This window comes from Panthera pardus, unplaced genomic scaffold (genome assembly GCF_024362965.1).
Source record: "Panthera pardus isolate Hobbes unplaced genomic scaffold, ASM2436296v1 HiC_scaffold_8, whole genome shotgun sequence".
NCBI lineage: Eukaryota > Metazoa > Chordata > Mammalia > Carnivora > Felidae > Panthera > Panthera pardus.
Genome location: NW_026527013.1, coordinates 92132735 through 92148998, shown reverse-complemented (window position 1 = coordinate 92148998; position 16264 = coordinate 92132735). Strand labels below are relative to the sequence as shown.

The window sequence follows — 16264 nt, the reverse complement described above, 5'->3', positions numbered from 1 at the left end:
ATAGTTTTTTTTCCTTCACAGGAATATAGATTAAAATTTCCAAAACTACTATAAATATATACTTCACTTTAATAATTAGGTAAATATATGGCAGATGGTGGGAGCCAGGTTTCTCAAAGTTGACATAGAAAATTAAAACTAAGTAAGCATTAAGGCTAGAATGCTCCATGTGATATTGGATTTGAGTTGGAGATATCAGTAAAGCTCATGCTTAACTTAATGAAGACACAGATAACATGCATAAAGAAATATAGATACTTATAAATACATGGGTTAGGAAGGAAAATACAATGGTACATGGGAGCCAAGTAAAAGAGCTCCTCACAACCAAAGTTGGAATACTTTTTGCTCAAATAAATGATATTCATACTAAAATTATAACTCTAATAGTAAAACAAATATCTATAGGTCCATACTAATAAAAATAAATTATTGAATAAAGAAATAAAATGGGAAGAGTGGGAAGAACAGTTTATGTAGCAAATCCAAAGAAACTTTGTAGACGCTGTATGTTCAAGGAGCTGGAGCTCGACTCCCTACTCCTTAAGTGTAGGTGGTACAATGATTTCTTTCCAAAAGATACAGCATGAAAAAAAAGGGGGGAAATAACTTTAACTGTAGAGAAATTTAACAAACGCTACCTCAACCAGGTGATCAAAGATAACAACAGTGAAAAGTCACAATGATAGTATGTACCCTTGATATGATGTGACGATAACAGCACTTACCTCCCTGCTCTTCCTCCTAAAAACCCATAACCCCTGTAATAATCATGAGAAAAACATCAGACAAAATTGATTAAGAAATATTCTACAAAATACCTGACTAGTAATCCTCAAAACTGCCAATGTCTTCAAAAATAAATAAAGCTTAAGAAACTGTCACAGCCAAGAGGGCCGAAGGAGATATAACCAAATGTAATGTGGTAGCCTGGCTGAGATCCTTAAACAGTAAAAGAAAATGAGGTAAAAGGGAAGGAAATATGAATAAAATGTGGAATTTAGTTAAAAATAATGTACAATATGGTGACAGATGGTAACTACACTTAGTGTGGTAAGCATAGCATAATGTGTAGAATTGTCAAATCACTATGTTGTACGTCTGAAACTAGTATAACAATAACTATACGTCAAAAAATACTCGAATATCTTTAAAATAGAAAAAAACACATATGGGTATAGAACAAAAATTAATTTTCTAAAAAATAATAACGTACAATACTGGTTCATTATTAATAGAGGAAATTGGGTATGAGGTATATGAAAATTCTCTATATTATTTCACAACTTTTCTATAAATGTTTAACTATTCTAAATTTTTTTAAGTATTAATATATTTTAGATACAACATGAACCCCTCACTCAACTGATTGTTTGCAAATATTTTCTCCCATTCAGTAGGTTGCCTTTTCATTTTATTGACTGGTTTTTTTTCTTTGTAGAAGCTTCTTTCTCAGTTTGATATAGTCCCACTTGCTGATTTTTGCCTTTGTTGCTTCAGCTTTTCGTATCATATCCAAAAAATCATTGCCAAGACCAATATCAAGGAGCGTCTTCCCTATGTTTTCTTTTAGGAGCTTTACAGTATAAGGTCTTATATTTAAGTTATATAAAGAACGCAAACAACTCAATAATAAAAATAAACAATCTGATTATAAAATGAACAGAGGAAATGAACAGATATTTTTCAAAGGAGACATCCAAATGGCCAACAGATACATGAAAAGATGTTCAACATTACCAATCATCAGAGAAATGCAGATCAAAACCACCAGGAAATACCACCTCACATCTGTTAGAATGGCAATCTATAAGAAGACAAAAGATAAGAAATGTTGGCAAAAATGTGGAGAAAGGAAACTCTTATGCACTACCTGTGGGAATATAAATTTGTATAGTCACTAAGGAAAAGAGTATGGAGGTTTCTCAAAATATTTAAAATAGAACTATCAAAGGCTTTCATGCAGACGGTTTGGAAAAAAACCAGGGAATAAGTGCCAAGCCTTAGCCTGTTCCTATGTTTTAAATGTGTTTCTTGACTATCTCATTTTCTAACTTCAAGTCTAGAATGGCAACTACTTCATTGGTAATTACTTTGAGTAGAAATGCCTGAGTCTTGTACCATACTTGGATATTGGCTAGAAGTCATGCATCATCCCTCTAAGCAGGAAATGTCAGCACAAACGATGCAGATTACAAAATGAGAAAATCCAAAACAAAAGTTCATGTGCAAGTCTCCCAGGTGTACAAAGTGGGACATTGAATGGATGAGAAACATCATGAACAAAGATTCAAAACCTACATGAAATGGCAAGTTCTAGAGGTTGAGAAGTTGATGAGAAAGGTGCCCACAGGCTGGTATCTGGTGAAGGACACTTCCTGGTTCATATATGGCCATCTTTTCACTGTGTTCTCCTCACGTGGTAGAAGAGATCCAAGATATTTCTCTAAATCTTTCGAAGGCTTATGGATTACAGACATGGTGATGATCATGATCAATGGAAAACCTCAACTACTTTTCTCTGAATTTGAAGACATCATCTATCATGTTCTCTGTCATCTTCCCTAACCATAGTCCCTGAATGAAGACAATTCTCTACCCCTTAGAAAATGAAAACAGGAATATTATTATCTTTATGACTAATTCCTCCTTTAATTTTAAAGATGGGCATCAAATAAAGTTTATTGGTATCAATGGTTTGGACTATAATCTATAAAAGTTTAAATTATTCCATATGAGGCAGAAGTACATAATCATCCTCTGATCCTAAGAATGACCTTAAAGCAATCAGATTGGGGCATCTGGGGGGCTCAGTTGGTTGAGCATCCGACTTCGGTTCAGGTCATGATCTCATAGTTCATGAGTTCGAGACCCACATTGGGCTTGCTGCTGTCAGCACAGAGCCTGCTTCAGATCCTCTGTCTCCCTCTCTCTCTACCCTTCTCCTACTCAAGCTCTCTATCAGCAATAAACATTAAAAAAAAAAAAAAGCAACCAAACTTATAGATGAGAATGGGAAAAAAAAGAACTATCATTGAGGTAACCATCCTACTTCTGGGTATATATCCAAAGGAAATAAAAACTAAATTATTAAAAAGTTATCTGCATTCTTATGTTCGCTGCAGCATTATTAACAATAGCCAAGATATGGAAACAACATAATCATCCATCAACAAATCAATAAAGAAGACATATGATATTGTGATATATCATATGATACATGATAGAAAGATAGAAATCCTACCATTTGCAACAACACAGATGGATCCTGAGGGCATTATGCTCAGTAAGGTAAATCAGGGAAAGAAAGATACTGTATGAAATCACTTACATGTGGAATCTAAAAAATGTGAACACATAGAAACTGAGATTAGAATGGTGGTTACCAGGAGCTGGGGAGTCGGGGAATTGGGAAGATGTTGGTCCAAGATTATAAATTTGCAACCAGAAAATGAGTAAGTTCTAGAGATATAATGCACAGCATCGTGATTACAGTCAACAATACTGCATTATATACTTCAAAAATGCTAAGAGATGAGATCTTAAATGTTCTAACCACAATAAATAAATAAATAAATAAATAAATAAATAAATAAATAAATAAATAATATTTATATGACATGATAGAGATGTTAGCTAATGCCATGGTGATGATCATACTACAATCAACACTTCACACACCTTAAACTTACACAATTATATGTCAGTTAAAAGGTATTAATAAGATGCACACAATATTGAAGATTCCCCTGTAGCTTACATAGGTTTTTTCTCCCATCAATTTTTATAATTAGTGTTCAGGATTCAAATTCTAACTCAAATTAAATATTATTAGAATGCATTTTAAATACATTTTTATCAAGTTTAATTTTGACTATGAAAACACAGACCTTTTTAGTATGAACATACAAATATATATATAATTGTCTTTTTATTTTTCTGTTAATTTTACTTGGGTGTTCCAAAATTTCCATTAGGTGGGTCATTTTTGGAAACCAACAGATCTCATTCAATAATTTCTCCTAAGTGAGAATCACACAGATGTATTTGCCACCCCCCCTCCCCCACCAACACACACTCACTACAGTTCTTTTAATTCACAAACTCTTGATGAATTTTTTCTTTAAATAATCAGCATATTTCAGTAGGAAATAGTACAGTATGGTGTTCTGATCCTATTTCTTTAAATAAAACTGAAAATAGAATTGCAAGGTTGAGGCTTGAATCTTTAATAGATTTATCATTTTGACAACATTATTTAATGTGGATTCCAGAACTCCAGGCACACCTTTACACATAAGAGATTCTGTGTGAAGAGAAAAACATATTACTTCAGTTTCAGAGTTTTCAAATTGATCTTAATGTGTAAAGCTTTTATACCTTCCTATCATTGCTACAACACCATCAATACATAAATACTATGCAGTGTGTTTCAATCCGATCTTATTTTTTAAAGGGTTCATCTCCCATATGACTATGCCACCTCCACAGTTTGTTTTGTTGTTTCTTTCAAATCACTTACTGTTTCTCAGCATTTCTCTTAGGAGAGTCTAAGTGAGAGGTAAGAAGAGTTAACTTTTCAAAAACTGATTTCCTACAGACTGGTCTTTCTGAGAGGTGGTGGCTGCTGGCAGAGCAGAACCAACTGGAAATACAAACCACTCCACAGAAAAGAGATACAAACAAGTACTAAGGAATTCAATTCTATAAAAATGCTAAGGCAGTAGTGGATCAGGGTTGGAAGCCAAGGATTTGTTCTGTCATAGATCTACAACACAAGGCATGGACCCAAGTCTCTGATCATAGCAGCTAGGCTTATACTCTTCCAACCAAAAATAGTAATATGACAAATCAGTGCGGATGGTCAAAGTTCTATCAGATCATAGGACCATGACTACAATACTCAGCCTGCAGTCTAGACCATGTGATAGTACTTCTTCTGCCAGGGGACCAGCTCTTAGAGTCTGATATCTAACTGCCTTATATTCCTGTGGGCTCCTCCAGAGTGCCTTTTCAGGCTGCACTGCAAATCTGCTAGTCCTCCTATATCACAAGTTTCTCTTTACAGACATCCAGGCTTGGTGTGTGTGTTCTTGGGTCATTTATCCTCATTTGTTTGACAATTTGGTGCAGAAAGCTAGACATCTTGCCCCAAACTTACCATAGGCTTCAAAAGGGGAACCAAGGGATTAGAGATCAAGAACATATCCAAGGAAGGTTAAGAAATTATTCAGAGGATGGTGGGATCTATCAATGATGAGGATTTGAATTACAGGTTACTAATTTGTTACTTATCTCTTCTGTTAATTGTATCATACACCAGGGACCAAAGACAACCTTCTTTTGTTATTATTAATGATCTTGAAGGGATTTTCCCAGAAATGAAAAGTCTCCATGAGGGAGAGAGGGAGATTAAAGCTACAATTTGCTAACTGATAGGGGAGAAATAACGTTCTTTTGATTTCATCCTTTATCTTCTTCTGAAACTAAGTACATTAGTCCAAAACCAAATAGTGTTGCTAGGGTGCTCCACGTGCTCCACGTTCTGTGTATACAGAAATTAAGATTTAAAAAGACCAAAAACACACGGCCCTCCCATTAGAAAAGTAAGTCATATCTAAAGGTACCAAGTAAACCTGACAGAGTCACTCGATATACTTTTTTAAGGAGTCTCCCAATTATAAGGCTATAAAATAACTTTCAGATAAAGGACATGAATATGATGAGATCTATGATGTTCCCAACCTTAATTTATATAAAATAAAACACTGGAAGGTGGGAATGGGGGCATCCTTCAACTGACCAAAGAACTGGTGGGATTGCACTAACTGCTTAATACCTAAGCTATGGGATAAAGAGAGGGCTCAGAACTTTCTAAAAATGGAGACAAAAGGGACTTCAAAACTATAGCTACTCCCTATGGTTTAAAGTTTATAAAGTGAATGGTCCTGCAAAGTAGCCCCTCAAGAGTCACCAGTCAGGGGCGTCTCATTTGCAGAACCATTGCCTATCCAACTGTGGATACACCCATATAGTTTAAGCACTAGAGACATTGTTCTATTTACCATTGGACTATCCAGATATCATCCAAACAAACAATGAAACACTCTTCAAAGATCTGGAAATACAACAGTCTAGTTCTGGTAGGGGAACTACTATCATGCTCTGCTTTAGTCACAGAGTGCAGCACAAAGGAGAAACTTACTCCAAAACCCTAGAACTCTGCGTTATGTTCTCTTTGGGACATAGCAGAGCCTCCATGTAGCATCCCCTTTTATCCTTTAAGTGTAATTGATCTACTGGGTCAAAGCCCTGAAATTTCAACTTGTTGCAAATCCTTTTCTTATTCTGGGACCCTTTCAAGATCTGCAATTAATCAGTAAATGAATTGAAAGAGCATCTCCAAGTATGAAGTATGTTGACTTTGATATTCAGAGAAGCCCACCAATTGTGACTCTTTCTTTGTATGGAGCGGTAGGAGGTAGAACAATCCCTTTCATTTAAGGAGCTATCTTAACATTTCTGAGATCATTCAATCCTTAGAGACTTTACCAATGCAGCTGCCCCCTGAAATTTTATTTCCCATCCTCTGGCTTATGTTTCTTACTGTTTCTTACTGAGATAGCTAGGTACTTGCTCATTTCCTTTTCACCAACATAATGTCGTACATGTAACGGACCATAGTGAGGATCTATAGGATGATCAAGGTCCCTGTAGACTTTTATGATTATATGATGAATATACAGAATATACAGATATTCTACCAGACGTACCTGAATTTTCCACAACCAAATAGACCTAAATATGGACATTTTAAAAAGGACCATCTCTGCATCTTTCAAGTATTAAGCCCATTATTCCTACTGAAATTAACGAACTCAATCCAAAGCAGTATCTTCCATCGTATTTTATTTACCTTCTGCTGTGAGTAACCAGGACAAAATGATACTCCATTCCCCAATGTAGTTCTTAATTTCTTGGTGAAGGGCATGTCTGCCAGACCCTCCTAGATATGTAGTTAGAGAATGACTAAACTAGGTGTATACAAATATGTGTACTTCAATATTTCTATTTCACTAATTGTTGGGACTTGGTCCTCTAAAATATAAAATGGAAGCCCTTACATCTCACCTCACTCAACTGTGGGCAACAATTGTGTCGAAGCTTTGATTAAACAACCCAGTACACATAATCCCTCTCCAAATTGCCAGATCCAACAAATCTTAAATTCCGGTTAGCATACTCACTAATAAATCAACCTAATATATGTGAAAATTTTATATTCTTTATTGATTGGTCTAAGATTTTTTCCCTATGTGCTCCCAAGTTACAATAGAGATGGCTGGAATCCATAACTCCTATGGTATCTAGGCTACCTTTTCCAGGAGAAGGGTTGGCAATTATTCCTGAGATACAATGGTATCAAATAGTTGCTATTGGCCTAGCAATAGATGCAATACAAAATAAATGAATAAATTTTTGTTAAATCTAATATTAGACTGTAAAATTATATTAAATAATTATAATTATTATAAGAATTATATTAAGTAAAAGTAATATATATATATTATATATATATATAATATATATAATATATATAATATATATATATTTTAGACACAGGGCACACGAGCAGGGGGAGAGAGGCAGAAGGAGAGAGAATGTAAAGCAGGCTCTACACTCAGTGTAGAGTCCAATGTAGGGCTTCATCCCACAACAGTGCAATCAAGAACTGAGCTGAAATCAAGAGTCAGCCAAGCCACCCAGGTGCTCCTTAGAAACAAATAATAAGGAAAATGAAAAGGCTCAACGAGGGGCACCTGGGTGCCTCAGTCGGTTAAGCATCCAACTTCAGCCCAGGTTGTGATCTCACAGTCTGAGTTCAAGCCCCCCATCAGGCTCTGTGCTGACAGCTCAGAGCCTGGAGACTGCTTCGGATTCTGTGTCTCCCTCTCTCTCAGCCCCTCCCCTGCTCATGCTCTGTCTCCCTCTTTCTCAAAAATAAATAAAAATTAAAAAAAAAAATTAAAGCCTCAATGAAAAATTAAAATATGCAAAAATTCTAATTTTCTTGGGGGGAAGGAATAGTGATATTGTAGGCAAATGAAGAATTTAAGAGAAAATATTATTTTTCAATATGAGGGTTAAAAGAATGTAAGGATAACTACAAAAAGATACAATCTGTAGCATTCAAACCAGCAGTGGAAACAAAAAAGTTTAAATAAGAAAAAAGTTATCAGATTCACTTAACAGAACAAAGGAAAGAAGATGAAAGCAAGTTAAGAACATGGTAAACAAACAGGAACAAAAACAACAACAAAAATCTATGGTGGAAATAAGTCCATACCTTGGGGATATTGTTATTTCAGTTCCAAACCACCACAATAAAACAAATATTCTAATCAAGTAAGTCAAATTAATTTTTTAGTTTCTCAGTTAGGTTTACACTGCACTGTGGTCTGTTAAGTATGCAATAGTATTCTGTCAAAAGAACACAATTTTTATTGCTAAAAAAATGCTAACCATCATTTGAGCTTTCAAGTCATCATCACTGATCATATATGACCATAACAAATAAATAATCAAAGAATTTGAAATATTGCAAGAATTACTAAATGTGGCACACACATGACATGAGCAAATGTTGGAAAAATGATGCTGATAGATTTGCAAGATACGAGGTTGCCACAAACTTTCAATTTGTAAAAACACAGTATCTGCAAAGCACAATAAAGCAAACTCACTAACAGGAAGTATGCCTGTAATAAAGATAAATGTAAATGACCTAATATTAGCTATGAAAGAACAAACATCATTAGAGTGGAAAATTCACTGGTTGCTGAATTAATGAAATCTATTGTTTTGTGACATCTTTACCAGGGGGCTCTTAACAGTGTTTTTTTTTTTTTTAATGTTTAGTCATTATTTTTGAGAGAGAGAGAGAGAGAGAGAGAACAATCAGGGGAAGGGCACAGAGAGAGGGAAACAGAGGATCTGAAGTGGGCTCTGTGCAGACAGCAGAGTCCAACATGGGGATCGAACCCATGAACTATGAGATCATGACCTGAGCTGAAGTCAGACACTTAACTGACTGGGCCACCCAGGTGCCCCTCTACTCTCTACTTGAAACAGAGTCAGGACATTTCACTTAAATTATATCAGCTAGGAGAAAGAGCTATGTGCTATGCATGTCAGTACCACTAGGGTTCAATATAAATAACGAGTATAAGTTGCAATGTTTAAAGTTGGGTTTGTCTAGAGAAACATCTTTAGGAAAAAGAAGAGGAGAAGGGGCAGAGGAAGGAGGAGAAAAAGAAAAAGAAGGGAGGAGGACGATGAGGAGGAGGGGAACAATTAATCAAAGGCTCATTATCTCCTTCCCAACTAGTGGCAGTCAGCATAATTCATAATTAAATTACTAAATTTGAAATGCTGTTTAATGGCAGTTGCTACATAAATTTGACTGTTGTATTAATTTGATTACAGATATTAACAAATAGTAATTGGTCCTGGATCCACTTATAGTGTCTTTTTGGTTTGTTTTGCTTTGAGAGAGAGAGAGAGAGAGAGAGAGAGAGAGAGAGAACGAGTGCACATGGGGGAGGGGCAAGACAGAGAGGGAGAGAGAGAATCCCAAGCACAGAGTACATCTCATGACTGTTAGATAATGACCTGAGCAGAAATCAGGCATCCCTTGTGTTTTCTTTTAAACTATCCACCCACTCTTCATTTTTTATACCTCCCAGTTGTTGAGTCCTGTGGTTGGTTGTCTGTGTTTTAATATTTATAAACATACACACATTAGCCTCTTTTGCCCATTATATGCATGCTCCTTGAATTCTTAAAATACATATTGTTCTTGTATTTCTAGTGTAGAGCTTTGTTGATAATGGATGCCTTTTTGCTGTTTCTAGAGGTGAATAATAACAGCAACATTAATATTTGTGGTGGGTGTCCACTGGAAAGCCTCATGCCCTGTAAGACTTGCTTTACTTCACATGAGCAAGTACCACTATCACAATGATTTACTTACCTTGCCTCTACATGGGATTATACCCTGTGGGAATAAATATGCATTTAAAATCCTAAATAATGGCAGTGAATTTGCCTAGAAATTATGCATGTGGGTTGTATAATGTTTTGGCATGCCTCAAATTCATCATAATAGGTTTGGATACCTTTTCACAATAATTTACTTAGAAAAATACATTCAAATTTTCACAGCCTTGGATAATGCAATTCGTGTCAAGAAAAGGATTACTAATTCCCTTAATGATTCATTCGATACTCAACTCTAGAGAATGCAGGAGTCTAGAGGAAGGTATCATTTTGCAATAAATGTCAAAAACATGTTTTATCTAAATAGCTCAACATACAGTACTGACAAAATTTAGTTAGAGATAATTTATACCCTTCAGTGGCCAGAGTAATCTATGGGTTTCTTCAAATTGCTTTTGTCTATAAAATAAATTCAATTTGCTTTACCACATGAAGCACAAATTTAAAGCAATATTTCATAAATCTCTGTCACTGAAGATTAAAGTAATCTTTAATTTACAAATACTGCCATCAGCCTGTGAGCTTTATGTTGCTGGGGTCTGAAAATTGAGTTAGATAACATAAAGCTGATTTTCAACCTCACCTGCTAGTAAAGGCGAGATTTCTAATAAAATAAGAAGAGATAAGCCACTATTAATTGTCCCCAAAGATATCCTCTGTGCACTAATATGGTTCTAAACTCTTGTTTGTCTAAAAAGGTTCCTTTAATAGAGCACTCGGGGTAAGGCATTTCAGATATGTCCACAGTTGTCTGTCTCAGTAACTCCACACAGTAAATTTCATATAATGTTTACATCTGCTGCATAAAATCAAAGACTTGTATAACGTCTTTCAGCCCTTGTAGGAAAACACATATTACCAATAGATTCCCTCATCTAAAATGATTGGTTCAACACTACACATCAGTCACAAGCCCAGTGTGAACTGTAATGAAATTAAACTTTATACTAATGTATATATTAAATTTCCAGCAGGCTAGTGTCTAGCTACATCAAAAAAATCCATTTCAAAAACCAATGTAAGAAAACAGTTCAAGATGGCAGCTAAGGAATATCCGGAACTCACCTTCTACCACAGACATTAAATCTACAGCAACATATGGAATAATTTCCTCTAAAATAGACCTAAAAAGTAGCTAAACAGCTTCTTCTCAATAAACACTAAAAGTCCCATATCAAGAGGGGTATGAGCAGCAGAGATATGGTTTCACCAAAAATCTACCTCTGGCATGGTAAACGCCAATCAAGGGGAAATCTCACAAATCTATAGCTTCTACCTGAAGAGTAAAGGTGCTCCACATCAGACACCTCAACCCTTAGGACTTACATCAGAGAGATGAGCCCCCAAAATGCCTGGCTCTGAAAATCAATGGGACTTCACATCCAGGAGATCCAAAAGACTGTAAGGGACTGATACACTTCTCTTGAAGGGCTCATGTGCAAACTCACCTGCCCCAGGCACCAGCACAAAAGCAGCAGCTTGATAGTACCTAGATAATATATAGAGATTCATTTTCCCACCTCAAAGCATCTCTTTGGGGGGGGGGGTGGTATTGGGGTTGTTGGGACGTTATGGGGATAGAGGTGCTGGTGGGAATCATTTCTGCATTCTCCCCCTACCTTGATAGTGCTGGCAAAAAAAAACCCTGGCCCTATCTGAGCTCTATGCTGCCACACACACCCCGGGACTAAGCTCTCCTGATGCTTTGCTAAAGCCAGCAGGCACATGCAATCCACACAGGAGATATTCCTTAATCACCTGGCTCTGGTGGACAGAAACGCTTGAGTTCCTGGGTCCCAAAGAACTGTTAACAATTGGAGAGACAGTTATTGGCAGACAACCACCAACAGGGCATTGCACAGACAGCAGACTGAAACACATCATCAGTTTTTCAGTGAAAAAAAAAAAAAAAGGCCCATTTACTTTTCCTAGATCTTCTGCCTGAGGGTCACACTTGAAGTGTGCCACACATCTAGAAGCTACAGTGGAGTTCTCAGGGAATGTAAGCAGGGAGACACCATGCATGTACTCTCCCTTAATCCCACTGCAGCTCACTAATACCTTCCAAAAAGGAGCTTAGACTCTCTCTGAAGCTCTAATTACTGATACTTCCAGAGGATATTCCAGAGGATACTTCCAGATCACCTGGTCTGGAAACCAGCAGGGTTACAATGTTGTCTCACAGGAATATGTGTGTGTATGTGTGTGTGTGTGTGTGTGTGTGTGTGTGTAGACATAGATATAGATATACATAATATATGATATATGATATATATACACATATATATACGTGTATATATATGTGTATATATATATACATATGTGTATATATGTGTGTGTGTATGTATATGTATACGTGTGTGTGTGTGTGTGTATATATATATATATATATATATATATATATATATATATAGTTAAGGGTTTGGCATCCAATCAGCCAGACCTATCTTCAACAACTGGGACCTATCCAGAATAAATTACCCTGCTTAGACAATCACAAAGGTTTAAGAGACAACCAAGAGCTAAAGAAAGGTTGAAAGATAAGCTTCATTTCCTACATAAGGCCACTCCTTCAAGACAGGGAGAGGTAGCTGTTTTGCCCAAGATATAGAAACACACAGAGTCAAGCAAAATAAAAAAACAGAGGAATATGTTCCAAACAAAAGAACAAGATAAAAATCTCAAAAAAAAATCTTTAATGAAACAGAGGGAAGTAATTTACCTGATAAAGAGTTCAAAGTAATTGTTATAAAGATGTTACTGAACTTGGGAGAAGAATGGATGAACATAGTGGGAGCTTCAACAAAGAGATGAAAAATAGAAGAAAGTACCAAACAGACTTTACAGACTGAAGAATACAGTAACTGAACTGAAAAATAAACAAAAGTGGTTCAACAGCAGACTAGATAAAGCAGAAGAAAGGATCAGTGACATAGAATATGAGGCAGTAGAACTCATCCAAACAGAGCAACAAAAGAAAAAAGAATTAAAAGTGTAAAGATAGTGTAAGGGACATCATGAAGCAGAATAACACTTGCAATATAGGGGTCATACAAAGAGAAAATGAGAAAGGGAAAAAAACACCTTATTTGAACAAATACTGGCTGAAAACTTCTCTAAAAGAAACAGACATCCAGATCCAAGAATCCCAAATCCAAGAGTTCCAAATAAGATGAACCTGAAAAAGACCCACACCAAGACATATTATAATTAAAATGTCAAAAGTTAAAGACAGAGATTTTTTAAACAAGGGAACTTATTGCATACAAGAAAATCTGTAAGGCAAAAAGCAGATTTTTTAGAAACTTCACAGGCCAGAAAGGAGTGGAATGATACATTCAAAGTGCTGAAAGACTAAAAAAAAAAAACCAAAAAAACACAAAACTTCTAACCAATAAAACTATACCTAGTGAGTTATTATCCAGAACTGCAAGAGAAACAAAGAATTTTCCAGACAAACAAAAATTAAAGAAGCTCATCACTTCTAACCTGGCCTTACCACAAATGTTAAAGGACTTTCTTTAAGTTGAAAAAAAAAAGGCATTGATTAGTAACAACAACAACAAAAAAAATATGAAAGTGTAGATCTCACTGGTTGAGGTAAAATATAGTAAAGGTAGAAGATAATCACTTATCAAGCTAGTATAAAGGTTAAAAGGCAAAAGTAAAAATAGATGTAACTACAAAATCAGTTAAGGAACATACAAAATAAAAAATGTAAAATTCAGGGCACCTGAGTGGCTCAGTTGGTTCAGTGTCCAACTTCAGCTCAGGTCACAATCTCATGGCTCACGAGTTTGAGCCCCGCATCAGGTTCTGCGCTGACAGTTCAGAGCCTGGAGCCTGCTTCAGATTCAGTGTCTCCCTCTTTCTCTGACCCTACCCTGCTCGCACCTCTCTCTCTCCCAAAAATATATAAGCATTAAAAAACATTTTTAATGTAAAATGTAGTATCAAAAACATGAAATATAGGGAGCAGGGAGTAAAAATGTAGCATTTAGAATGTGTTTAACTCTCTCCCTCTGTTTTTCTCACACTCTTGCAGGCTCTTTCTCAAAAAAGAAGAAGAAGAAGCAGGGCGGGGGCGGGGGGGCGCCTGGGTGTCTCAGTCAGTCGAGTGTCCAACTGTTGATTTTGGCTCAGGTCATGATCTCATGTTCATAGGATCAAGCCCTGTGTTGCTCTGTGCTGACAGTGTAGAGCCTGCTTGGGATTGTCTCTCTCCCCCTCTCTGCTCCTCCCCTGCTTGTTCACATGTGCTCCCTCTCTCCCCCCCCCCCAAAAAAAAAAAAAACCTTAAAGGAATTCTCAAACTTCAGTTGCTATCAACTTAAAAAAATATATAAACATATTATATATATAGGCTGTTACATGTGAACCCCACTGTAACCACATAGCAAAAACCTGTAGTAGGTAAACAGAAGAAAGGAATCTAAGCAGAACCCTAAAAAAATAATCCCACCACAAATGAAGAGAGTAAGGAAAGGAACACAGAACTGCAAAAAAGCCAGAAAATGATCAACTAATGGTAACAAGTACAGCCATAAAAAAGATGGAATCCACCCATATGCTACCACAGGGATGGATCTTGAGGGTATGTGGGGTTATGCTAAGGGTAATAAGTCACACAGAGAAAGATAAATACCGTATGATTTCACTCATATGTAGAATTTAAGAAACAAATGAACAAAATAAATGAACAAAGGGAAAAAAGAGAGAGAGGCAAACCAAAAAAAAAAAAAAAAAACCAGACTCTTAACTATGAAGAACTGATAGTTAAGTTCTTCATAGAACTTAGGGAAGGTGGGGGAGGGGGGGAAGAATGGGTTACATAGGTAACAGGGATTAATGAGTACACTTTTTGATGAGAACTGGGTGTTATATGGAAGTGTTGAATCCCTGTATTATATACCTGAAACTAATATTACATTGTATGTTAACTAACTGGAATTTAAATTAAAACTTAAAAAAAAAATGGCTGTACCATTTTTCATTCCCACTAGCAACGAATGAGATTTTCTGTTGCTCCACGTGGTCAACAGCATTTGGTGTTGTCTTAGATTTTAGTCTTTCTAATAGGTTTACAGTAGTATGTTGTTATTTTAATTTGCAATTCCCTGATGAAATAGTATGTTGAATATCCTTTTATACACTTATTTGCTATCTGTATATCTTCTTTCTTGAGTTGTCTGTTCATGTGGTTTTCCCATTTTTAAATTAGTTTGTTAATTTTCTTAATATTGAGTTTTTATGTGTTTCTTGTATGTTTTGGAGACAACTCCTTTATTAGATATGTGTTTGCAAAGATTATCTCCATGTCCGTCACTTGAATCCTCATTCTCTTAAAAGAATCTTTCACATAGCAGAAGCTTTTAATTTTAATGAAGTCCAATTGATTTTTTTCTTTCTTTACTTTGGTTTGTATATAAAAAGTCATCACTAAACCCAAGGTCACCTAGATTTTTTCCTCTGTCATCTTCTTTAAATGTTATATTTTTGTGGAGCACTTGGGTGGCTCAGTCAGTTAAGCATCTGACTTTTGGTTTGGCTCAGGTTATGACCTTGGGGTTTTGTGGGTTTGAGCGCCACATCAGGCTCTGTGCTGGTTGTGTGGAGCCTGCTTGGGATTCTCTCTTCTCTCTCTGCCCCTTCCCCACTCACACTGTCTCTGTCTCTCTCAAATAAAATAAAAAAATATTTTTAAAAAAAGAAGGAAAAAAACTTTTAAAAATGTTATACTTTTGTATTTTATGTTTAGGTTTGTGATTGTTAGAAAACTTTTGTTGACAGTGTAAGATATCTGTCGTTGTTGTTTGCATGTGAATGTACAGTAGTTCCACCAACATTTACTGAAGACTCTACTTTTTCCATCAAATTTTTGTCATGAATGGGTATTAGATTTTTTCACTGTCTTAGTTCCTCTGTCAAAAATAAGTGGACTAATTTTTGAGGCTCTCTATTCTGTTTCATTATTCTATTTGTTCTTTCACCAATACAATGCAATCTGGTACAGTAGCTCTATAGTAAGTCTTAAAGTCAGATAGTGTCAGTCCTTTGACTTTATTTTTCTTCAATACTGTTTGACTATTCTAGATATTCTGCATGTATATATAAATTTTCAAATCAGTTTGTCAGTATCCACAAATTAATTTGCTTGAGTTTCACTTGGGATTGTACTGAATCTATAGATAAGATTAGGAAGACT

General features: G+C 35.8%; 1 long non-coding RNA gene across 1 annotated transcript in view; it reads right to left on the bottom strand.

Moving 5' to 3' along the window:
* Window positions 1–1382: 1382 nt before the first annotated feature.
* LOC128775447 (uncharacterized) overlaps window positions 1383–16264 on the bottom strand; it is an 81081-nt gene continuing 66199 nt past the window's right edge. The window contains exon 2 of the long non-coding RNA XR_008420143.1: window positions 1383–1807. This is a non-coding gene — a long non-coding RNA (uncharacterized LOC128775447). The remainder of the gene's footprint in view (window positions 1808–16264) is intronic.